Below are 12,266 nucleotides of genomic sequence, written 5' to 3' on the forward strand. Positions count from 1 at the left end.
GTCAAGTTATGATGCATCAAAGCATGGGTTAATCTCATGTTTAAATATGTCAAAGCATTGAGAAAGCACAGTGCACATGATAGCATATATTTTAACCTCCTGGATGATCCCTGGAATGAAGTTGAGAGTGCTGTATCCATGTCTGCCCAGAATCTGAAGCCACTGCAAAGAGAAATAGATAAATCTGTTTTCTCACAACAGCTCCCACCATTAATTATCGCCAGAGAAGGAAAGAAACTAAATCTAAAGATATTCTCTAGAAATTCTGGCTGTTCATGGCTCCTGCAAGTTCTGGGAACACAGGATAGATTTCTAGAGGAAGAGTGGGCATATTGAGATACACAAGGAACAAAAGTAGCTCAGTGCTAAGGTTAGGGCCCCCTCCGTCCCAGTACTGGGCACTCCAAGGAAGACTGATTCCCATGGAGGGACCAGCAAACTCAGCAAGAAGCAGCAAGAGTAGCCATGGGAATGAGGCTGTGGAGGAGAAGCAGCTCAGCAGTGCTCACAGAGTCTGGCCCCCATGAAGCCATCCAGAGTGAAAGGTACTGCCTTAAGAGAGATCTGCTGGCCTCAGAACAACATGTTGCCCAGGCAGAGGCAGTGATATGATCAGCAGAACTGACCAATGGCTTCTGCGGCAGCTCTAAAGTAGGAGCTGTGAAATCAGCCAGGACTGTGAACCTGGCTTATGAAAAGTATATGCTATTTGTGAGGGTTAACAAGACTGATGGCAAAAGCCAGGAGAGTTGATAAAGTCCCGCCCTCCAGCTCTCATTGGAGACTGTTGGGTGCAGCTGGTCAGAGAAGCTGGATTCTGACAATGATGGAACAGCATTGCAGAGCGGTAATGTGTTTTGTTGTCTTTGAGGGGGGAAGAATTACATACATTGTTACCTTGCTTTATCTAATTCAGATTAGTGACTCATGAAAACACCAGTGTCACAACAAACTTTGCATAGATCCTACAGTTTGCAAACATCTATTCATTTAACCCATGGGGTTAATTTCTGAGAATTCATGCGAATGTGTGTGTGCAAGCCTGAGTGAATGCGTAAGAGAGTAGATGCATTGCATGTGTGTGTTATGGGAAGGGGAGTGGAACCAAGTAGATGGAAAATAAATAATATATTTAAGTGGAAGGAATATTATCATCCCCTAGTCAGTAGAGACATGTGGGTTGAAACAAGTCCAATGAAATTAAAACCCTCAGTCTGGGAAACACCAAGTCAGATAAGCGAGTGATAAATATGAAAGTAAAATGAGCTAATGTGTACTGTTAGAACCTTTTCAGATACCTATGGAATAAAACAGTTGTCAAATTATAAGTTCTTATTGAATACTAGAATCTTTATTCACCTATTTTGTGTATTTCCTGATTAACAGAACACTTAAAACGTGCTCTCCTAGGGGAAAAAAATTACAGAATTAACTCCCAGAGGAAGTCCTGCCAAGCCCCACAGCCTGTGTTCACACTTTTTATTCCAACCATACATGTAGAAATGGGCAAGAAACCCACAGGAATTTTTTTCCAGCAAGATGCTTCATATCACAAGTCATTTAAGGAAGTTTTGACTAAATAAGTTATTTCATAGGCTATGACCTATAATACTGAAGAATTAGAACTTTCTTTTTCAAAAAATAAGAAATTTTTTTCTAGATAAAAAACTGTTTACACAATTTAGCTAAAAATTTCCCCAAATCAGGAAATACCTTAAGAATTAGTATTTGATATCTAACATGGTGAAGTTATTTTGCCTGGATTTTCCTATATTTGGTCCCTGACTCTTTCTACAAACCATACTATTTCCTCTGAGCAGCAATTGTTGCTGATTTTTTGTTAATATTGTCATTGCTGTATAAATGTTACAATTAGAAAATGTATATTTTTTAAAATATATATTTTTTAAATCTCTGGCTTTGAACAAATTCCCATTTACTTGTGACATCTGTTTAAGCAGACTTAAAGTATAAAGTATAAAGAAGACACATCTTTCCTTACACTTCACTCCCAAATAGTATCTTTCTCAACATATTCAGATATATAGGTTTATAGCAATGCATCTTCTTTTTTTTTTTTTTTTTTTTTTAAAGATCTTATTTATTTATCTGACAGAGAGAAATCACAAGTACACTGAGAGGCAGGCAGAGAGAGAGAGAGAGAGAAGGAAGCAGGCTCCCTGCTGAGCAGAGAGCCCGACGCGGGACTCGATCCCAGGACCCCGAGATCATGACCCGAGCCGAAGGCAGCGGCCCAACCCACTGAGCCACCCAGGCGCCCTATAGCAATGCATCTTCTAAACAGCTCTGAATTTTTTTAATTTTTTAATTTCTCCCAAGCTAACATCTGAGCTGCCATATAATTTGAATTTTTCCAACTCACAGAGATTACACAGCAAGTCACAAACCTGCATGATCTAAAGCACATGACTGGAAAATGTCTAACATCAGAAGTTTGGGGTCATTGATCCACAGGCAAATGGAAAAATGTACAAACCTCCAAAGACAAATCTGATACAAAACTAAACAATTCTTTTCAAGTCACAAAACATTTTTTTAAGCCTCAGTCATTTGTAAGCAGAATGTCTCAGTTGATTTATATTTCTCCTAATTGAGAAAGTTTCCCAGAGATTTTTACCTGTGCTTTCATTTCTAGTTGCCAGAAATGAATAAAAATCATAGGCCATGTTTCTAACTTATCGGTACATTATTTTCAGTGCATCTTTATATTTAAAGTTCATGTCTTGTAGTTAACAGATGGTTAGGTCTGCTTTATAAGCCATTCCGACAATCTTTATTTCTTCATTGGAGTGTTTAGTGAATTTACATTTAATGTAATTATTGTTATAGTTGGATTTAGGCCTACTATTTTATTAATAGTCTGTTGTCAATTTTTTTGTTTCTCTGTGCTTCCTTTCCTGCCCTCTTTTGAAGTATTTGAACATTTTTGAGATGTTCATTTTCACTTGTCTCTTGGCTTTTTACTATCCTTCTTAATTTTTTTATTTGGTTGCTTTAGGTATTACAATGTACATTAAACTTTTCACAATGTACTTAGAGTTAACATAATACTTGGAAACTATACAGGTCCATTTACTACTATCCCTACCATTCTTTATGTTATGATTGTTATTACCTCTACATACATTTTAAATCTCTCAAGACAATGTTCTGATATTTGCTTTTATTATTATTTTTTAAAAGATTTATTTATTTATTTTAGAGAGTGAGCATGCAAGTGTGGGAAGGGGTAGCGGGGGAGGGAAAGAGAGAATCTCAAGCAGACTCTGCACATGAGGGGGCTCCATTTTATGACCCTGAGATCATGACCCGAACCAAAATCAGATGCTTATCTGAATAAGCCACCCAGGGTGCCCCTAACTTTTGCTTTTGAAAGCCATATATACTTTATTTTTTAAATAATCCTTAATAGACTTTTTTTCCTTTTTTTAAAGATTTTATTTATTTTTTTGACAGAGATCACAAATAGGCAGAGAGTTGGGGGGGTAAGCAGACTCCCTGCTGAGCAGAGAGCCTGATGCAGGGCTCGATCCCAGGACCCCGAGATCATCACCCAAGCCAAAGGCAGAGGCTTAACCCACTGAGCCACCCAGGTGCCCCAACATTTTTTCTTTTTAAGAGAGAGAGAATGTGCAGACGAGCAGGGCATGAGGCAAAGAGAAAGGGGGGGAGAGAATCTTAAGCAGGCTCCATGCCCAGTGCAGAGCAGCACAGAATCTCACAACCCTGAGATTCTTGACCTGAGCAGAAATCAAGAGTTGGATGCTTAACCAACTGAGCCACCCAAGTATCTTTAAAGTCATATATAATTTATTAACATAAAAATAGCTTTTTACACTTACCTGTATACTGAGCTTTTCTCATGCTTCTCATTTCTTCCTGCAAGAGCCAAATTCCCTCTGGTATCATTTTCTTTCAACTTGAAAAACCTCTTTTAGCATTTATTGCACTATGGGTCTGTTGGGGACAAATTCTCTTAGGTTTCTTTATCTGAAAATAGATTTGTTCAACCTTTATTTTTCAAGAATTTTTTTTAAAAAAGATTTTACTTATTTATTTGACAGACAGAGAGAGCACAGGCAGGGGAGCAGTTGAAGGAGAGGGAGAAGCAGGCTCTCCGCTGAGTAGGGAGCCTGACGTAGGGCTCAATCCCAGCACCTTGGGATCATGATCTGAGCCAAAGGCAGATGCTTAACCGACTGAGTCACCAAAGCACCCCAAAATTTTCAATGGATGGAGAATTCTGAGTTAGCAAGTTTTTCTTTCAGCACTTTGAAGATGTTATTGCATTAAACATGGCCATCATGGTGTCTGATGATACGTTTGTAATCATTTGAATCATTGTTCTCTTGTATGTAACATGTCATTTTTTTCTGCCATTAAGATTTTTCCCTTTGGGTAAATAGGCAGAAGACTGAACAGACACTTCTGCAAAGAAGACATCCAAGTGGCCAACAGACACATGAAAAAGTCCTCAACATCACATGGCATCAGGGAGATACAAATCAAAACCCCAGTGAGATACCACCTTACACCAGTCAGAATGGCTAAAATTAACAAGTCAGGAAAAAACAGGTGTTGGCGAGGATGCAGAGAAAGGAGAACCCTCCCACACTATTGGTGGGAATGCAAGCTGGTGCAGACACTCTGGAAAACAGTATGGAGGTTCCTTAAAAAGTTGAAAATAGGGTACCTGGGTGGCTCAGTTGGTTGAGTGACTGCCTTCGGCTCAGGTCATGATCCCGGACATCCGGGATAGAGGCCCGTATCAGGCTCCCAGCTCCTTGGGGAGTCTGCTTCTCCCTCTGACCTTCTCCTCTCTCATGCTCTCTCTCATTCATTCTCTCTCTAATAAATAAATAAAATCTTAAAAAAAAAACCGTTGAAAATAGAGCTACCCTATGACCCAGCAATCTCACTACTGGGTATTTACCCTAAAGATACAAATGTAGTGATCTGAAGGGGCATGTGCACCCAAATGTTTATAGCAGCAATGTCCACAATAGCCAAACTATGGAAAGAGCCTAGATGTCCATCAACAGAAGAATGGCTAGAGAAGATGTGAATATATATATATTCATTACATATATATATATATATATATATATACACACATACATACATACATACATACATACATACATACCTACAATGGAATACTATGCAGCCATCAAAAATGAAATCTTGCCATTTGCAATAATGTGGATGGAACTAGAGGGTATTATGCTGAGCGAAATAAGTTAATCAGAGAAAGACAATTATCATATAAAGGATTTGAGAGGCAGGGAGGGCAGTTGTGAGGAGTAGGGAGCAAAAAAATGAAACAAGATGGGATTGGGAGGGAGACAAACCATAAGAGACTCTTAATCTCATGAAATAAACAGAGTTTCTGGGGGGTGGGGAGGTAGGGATGGGGTGACTGGGTGATGGACACTGGGGAGGGTATGTGCTATGGTGAGCACTGTGAATTGTGTAAGACGGATGAATCACAGGCCTGTACCTCTGAAGCAAATAATACATTATATGTTAATAAAAATAAATAAAATAAATAAATAAATAAAAGATTTTTCCCTTGGTATGCCTGGGTGCCTCAGTTGGTTAAGTGTTTGCCTTTGGCTCTAGTCATGATCTCAGGGTCCTGGGATGGAGCTCTCCATTGGGCTCCCAGCTCAGCAGGAAGCCTACTTCTCTTTCACCTACTCCCCCACTATGTTCCCTCTCTTGCTTGTCTCTCTGTCTGTCAAAGAAATAAATAAAATGTTTAAAAAAATTTTTTCCCTTATCTCTGGTTTTCCACAGTTTGATCATGATGTGCTTAGACTTAGATTTGTTCAAACTTATCCTGTTTAGATTTCACCAAACTCCCTGAATCTATAAATTCATGTCTTTCTTCACACTTGAGTGGTTTCTGTTATTATTTCTTCAAATATAGGTTTCTGCCTCATTACTTATCTCCTCTACTTCTGGATTCCAATTAATGTATATCAGAACTTTTATTTTTGTTCCACAGGTCCCTGAGATTCTGTTCAGTTTTTTTCAATCCTTTTTTCCTCTCCTTTTTCTTCATATTTAATAATTTCTGTTGGCTTTACTAACTCCTCTGCCATCTTCAATCTGATATATCCATTGTGGTGGTTAATTTTATGTGTCAACTCGACTGGACTAAATGATGCTCAGATAACTGGTAAAACTTATTTTAGTGTCTGTGACAGTGTTTATGGAAGAGGTTAGCATTTCATTCAGTAGTCTGAGTAAAGAAGAGCCATCCTCACCAATGTGATGAGGCATCATTCAATCCACTGAAGCCCCAAATAGAACAAGAGGTGAAGGAAGGCAAACGAATGAAAAATATAAATTCTCATCAAAGAAATATAAGATAAAGAAGAAACAAAGAGAAATTTTAGAGCTGAAAAATATAACAACTGAAATAGAAAACTCAATGGTGGTCTAAACAGCAAAATGAATGGAAAAGAGAAAGAATCCATGATCTGAAAGATAGAACAATAGAATTAAGCAACCAGAACAACACAGAGAAAACATACTTTAAAAAAAAAAAAAAGAAAGAAGGAAGGAAGGAAAGGAAGGAGGGAGGGAGGGAGGGCGAAAGAGCCTGAGGAGCCTGGGGAACTATAACCGTTCTTGTATATAAGTCATCAGAGTACCAGAAAGAGAGGTGAAAGTAGGCAGAGGTGAAAAAATAATCAAATAAACACTGGCTGAAATAATCTCAATCTTAGCAAAAGGCGTAAGCCTATATATTACAGAAGCTGAGAAAATCCCAAATAGGATAAACCCCCTCCAAGACACATCATGATCAAACTTCTGAAAACTAGACAAAGAAAAAAGAAAAAAATTTAAAGGCAGTCAGAGAGGAGCATCATATAATCAATAGATGGAAAACAATTGGAACAATTGGCTTTTCTCATCAAAAGCCAAGGAGGTCAGTGTCATAAAATTGTGACACTAAAGGAAAGAACTAGAAACTTGTAATTCTGTATCTAATAAGAATCTCCTTAAGTTGGCAGTAGATATGGTAGGGGATGCAAGATGTAACAATTTGTCTGAACTTCAGTTCAGTTTTGTGACTGTGACCGCTCCTTTCTCTATAATAGCCCTGGTTACCTCAGGATTTCTGCCCTGAATTCTCTAGCCAGAGAGAATTTTCTAAGGAAGTTTTAGCCGCTTCTATACCACCTGCATCCACTGTGACTGCATGGGCCTTGGAAGAAAGCCTCAAAAATATGGAGACGTTTATTTCAGTTATAAGATTAACGCATTCTGGTGATTATAGCTAATAACACCGTATTGTATAGTTAAATGTTGCTTTAAAAGTAGATCTTAAACATTCTCACCACAAAAAAAAAAAAAAAATGGTAATCCTGTGACAGGATGGAGTGTTAGCTCCTGCGGTGGTGGTAATCACTTTCCAGTATATAAATGTATCAAATCAACATGTCAAACACCTTAAGCTTACACAATATTATAGATCAATTGTTTCTCAGTAAAGCTGGGGATAAATAAATGAATTTATTAATGAATAAAAACTTTGTTCTAGGGGCACCTGGGTGTCTAAGTGGGTTAAAGCCTCTGCTTTCAGCTCGGGTCATGATCTTGGAGTCCTGGGATCAAGCCCCAGGTTGGGCTCTCTGCTCATTGGGGAGCCTGCTTCTCCCTCTCTCTCTCTGCCTGCCTCTCTGCCTACTTCTGATCTCTCTCTGTCACATAAATAAATAAAATCTTAAAAAACAAAAAAAGTTTTTTCTAGTTGCATGGCCCAAGTTTTGCCTCCAAAATCTTTCTGCCTATGTACAGTCTCCAGAATTGTTAGGTAGTGATGCTTTTCTGTATCCTATCCAATTTTACACTGTTATTCATGAGAGGATTGGTTCCTCAAATATTCAACTTCTCCATACTAGAAGCAAACCAGGACTTACCATCTTAAATCTTCCATATAACTAAAATATTGGGCCCAAATATGTTATTTCCTTACATACACTAAGATTTGTTTAAAACTTTCTTAGCATATAGTTAGCGACAACCCAAAACCAGATAGTAAGATTACTTTTCTGTAGTTATTTTATTCTAAATCACAAAAATCTCACATTCTATACAACACTCTTACACTTTTGGCATGTTAATGTGAAATTTCAAAACAAAATTTTCACGATGATTACATTAGAGAGTTATTCTAAAAAGGAACTCTTAGCTTCATTCTTTTAATAATGACTGCACCTCTTGTAACATTCAAAGTGTTTGCTTGTTTAAGACTTACAATTTGAATTTAGAAAGGAAGGGACCAAAAAAATAATTAATTAAAGATATAGATTTAGAAATCCTGGCTGTTTAAAGGTAAGTAAGAAGTGGGAAGGGGGGCCTGGGTGGCTCAGTCATTAAGCATCTGTCCTTGGCTCAGATCATGATTCCAGGGTCCTGTGATCAAGCCTTGCATCGGGCTCCCTGCTCAGCAGGGATCCTGCTTCTCCCTCTCCCACTCCCCCTGCTTGTGTTCCCTCTCTGGCTGTGTCTCTCTATCAAATAAATAAATAAAATCTTAAAAAAAGAAAAAAGAAGTGGGAAGAAGACTCTGAAATTGTAGAGCACATTGGTAGTTTCAAAACAATTGTTATTTTCAGAATTTGAGGATATTTTAAAACAAATGGTATATATAACTCTGATACGAATAAAGTTTATATGTATGTTGTTTTTTTTTAAGATTTTATTTATTTATTTGACAGACAGAGATCACAAGTAGGCAGAGAGGCAGGCAGAGAGAGAGAGAGGAGGAAGCAGGCTCCCCGCTGAGCAGAGAGCCCGATGTGGGGCTCGATCCCAGGGCTCTGAGATCATGACCCGAGCCGAAGGCAGAGGCTTTAACCCACTGAGCCACCCAGGCGCCCAATATATGTATGTTGTTTTAATAATATATGTAAAATAATTGTATTGGTTCTGTTTTATTACCTCTACTCTCCCTGGATGGATACTGTTTCATGCCTACCAAGATGCATTTTTCCTATCTTCCAGACAAAGAAAGTTACAACATTGGTGATCCCAGCTTGTAGTTAAGTGTAGCCACACATCTGATATCCTGCCAATGAAATGTGATACAAGGGAAGTGTGTCACTTCTGACTCAGACCTTAACATACGCTCTCTTTCTTATCAACTAGAACCCACAGTGACCCAGTTTTGACCATGCAGATGGCAGCAATGCCTCAGGATGATAACACAATGTGGTGGATAGAACACGAGTCCCTAACAATCCCAAGCAGAAGGCTCTCTGCCAACCTGGAACACTCAGCAGACTTTTATATGACAGGGGAGTAAGTGTTTAGCTTCTTAAGAAAATGAATTAATGTTAGGTATCTTTTTTGCAATAGGTCAGCCTTTGCCTGATTAATATACCCTGGCTTTGGTCTCAAATCTTTTAGGTAAGAGTACGGGTAAGGAGAACAGTCTAAATAGCAGACTCTACAATTTCTCTACTCCCCTCCCTTTACACAAGCCACCAGAAGAAAGAGCACCTGTCATTCCAAGTATGAGACTCCTTCCAGGCTGCTGTGTTAGCTCATCAGGCAGTAGAACAATGTAGCCAGAAGTTATTGTCTTCAGAAACTTGACCAAGGTCAACAGAAGAAATAACAGACATGCTTCATTCCCAGAAGCTCTCCTAAAAGAGAGAGCTAAAATTAATCATTTTTAAATAACTCACATTCATCCCCTCCTGACCTCATTCTTTGTCTCTGGCAGGAACCTGCCCAACCTCTCCCCAGACTTCTCCACAGTAAAGCTAAGAGGCTTGGCAGCTCCATTTTCAACCACCCCAGAAGCTGCCATTCACAACAGAATCTAACTAATGTTTCCTACAAGTGTTTTTCCCTATTAAAATGTTATTGACATGAAGTTCAGGTCCCAATGCCAGGGGCATTAAAAGATGGCTGTAAGAGGTGCCCAGGTGGCTCAGTCAGTTAAGCATCTGCCTTTGGCTCAGGTCATGACCCCAGAGTCCTGGGATGGAGCCCTGCAGCGGACTCTCAGTGGGAAGTCCGCTTCTTTTTCTGCCCCTCACCCCTGCTCATGTTCTTTCTCATTCTCTCTGTCTCTCTCACAAATTAATACATAAAATCTTAAGGAAAGAAAGGGGGGGATGGCTGTAAGTTTCAGCTTTCCTTGTGAGAATTGAACTCTTCTTGATTAAATTTCTACCATGTTCTTGGCTTAGCTTACTCTTGAGAACAAAAGAATGCAAAATATTCCTTAGTAGTGCCTGATTTGTCTTCCTGTGTTGTCAGTCTCTTCTTAAAGACCCACTGACTTGTACAATATCTTATGAACTTGACTGAACTCCCAGAGTCTGTTTCAAATACTTAACTTTGATATAAACCTTCCTCCAATGCAATAGTTCTCTGTTTTAATTTTCCCTTTAATTAATATCTCTCTTACAACAACCTCTTTCTCTCAAATCATGAAAGGATAGTTCTTTTTCCAATTTAATTTTTATATCTTTTAATAAAATAGGATTCCTGATTAAGATGCCACTTTGTAACTCTTCCTGTTAGAAGTCCCATTCCTCAGCAGCTCCTTTCTGAGTACTTCTTCTTCTTCTTTTTTTTTTTTAAGATTTTATTTATTTACTTGACAGAGAGAAATCACAAGTAGATGGGGAGGCAGGCAGAGAGAGAGAGAGGGAAGCAGGCTCCCTGCTGAGCAGAGAGCCCAATGCAGGACTGGATCCCAGGACCCTGAGATCATGACCTGAGCTGAAGGCAGCGGCTTAACCCACTGAGCCACCCAGGCGCCCCTTTCTGAGTACTTCTATAGTGACCTTATGAACTGTCTTGGGCTCCAGGACTCAAAGATGCCTGCAAAATAACTAAACTAGTTTCCTCTTCCTTAACACAGAGCATCCTACACTTCCCAGCTGCACTGTATTTTATAGGACCAAGTGACTAATTCTCATTGTGTTATTAGAAGGAATATCAGGGCCAAGACAGTTAAAAAGAAAGTATGCCTTCTCTGAAGTCTTTGTCTTTGCTCTTGGCTAGCCAGATGGAGAGGGTCCAGGAGGAACTCAAGATCTTATGGAAAGCAGAGCCAGTAGACAGGAGGAGCATGAAATATCACATGCTAAACATATAATTAGACTCATGGAGCAAGAAACAAACTTCTGTTATTTTAAACCACTGAGATTTCAGAACATGGGACAGGGAGGAACATTGTTATTATGTCATAGCAGAGCCTATCCTAATACACCAAGTAATTTTTCCTCAGTTATACCTGACTATCTTCTGATTGAGGCTTTAAAATCAAAGGAGTTATGTGAAAATAACTAAATCACACAACAAATACATTTTAAGCACTTTATAATGCAATATTTAACTTTAGCAATTTCTACTACTAATTTGTCTTTGTAGGTTGCTGTTCAGATTGTAACCACCAATGATTTCTCAGTAAAGAGAAAAAGAGATTAGGATGTTTTAAATTCTTTAAGTAAATGTTTTAATTGAACTATAAAGTCATACATACATACGGAAAAACACAAAACTCATAAATATACAGCTTCATGTTTTTTTACAAAGTGAACATCTGTTATTACCAACCCTTATCAAGAAATTAAATCATTATCCCCCCTCGATTGTAACTTTTGTAGATTAGTATTGCCTATACCCAAACTTCATATAAAATATTCACTCTTATGTGACTGACTTCTTTTGCCCAATATTAGATTTATGAGATTCAACCATGTTGTTGCATATAGTAGATTTGTTACTTTTACTGCTGTCTAGTATTCCATTTTAAGACTACATCAAATCTAGGGGACACCTGATTTGTTCAGTAGGTTAAATAACTGACTACCAGTATTGGCTCAGATCATGATCTCAGGGTGGTGAGATCGAGCCCCACGTCAGCTCCACTCTCAATGCAGAATCTGCTTGAGATTCTTTCCTCCTCTCTCTCTCCTCCCCTTGGCTCTCCCCCGACCATAGATTAATAAATAAATAAAATCTTAAAAAAAAAAAAAAAGAAAGAATACACCAAATTTATTTAAAAATCTTTCTGTTGATGCACATTAAACCAGGAAGTGGGCCTCACCCCAGACATAAAATATTTGCCAGCATCTAGATTTTGGTTTGTTATTTATAAGCCACTCGGTCTAAGGTATTCTGTTATAGCAGTCTTACAAGACTAACAGACATTTTGTTTGTTTCTATTTGGGGCTGTTACAAATTGTGTTGCTATGAACATCCAT

This window comes from Mustela lutreola, chromosome 10 (assembly GCF_030435805.1).
Source record: "Mustela lutreola isolate mMusLut2 chromosome 10, mMusLut2.pri, whole genome shotgun sequence".
NCBI lineage: Eukaryota > Metazoa > Chordata > Mammalia > Carnivora > Mustelidae > Mustela > Mustela lutreola.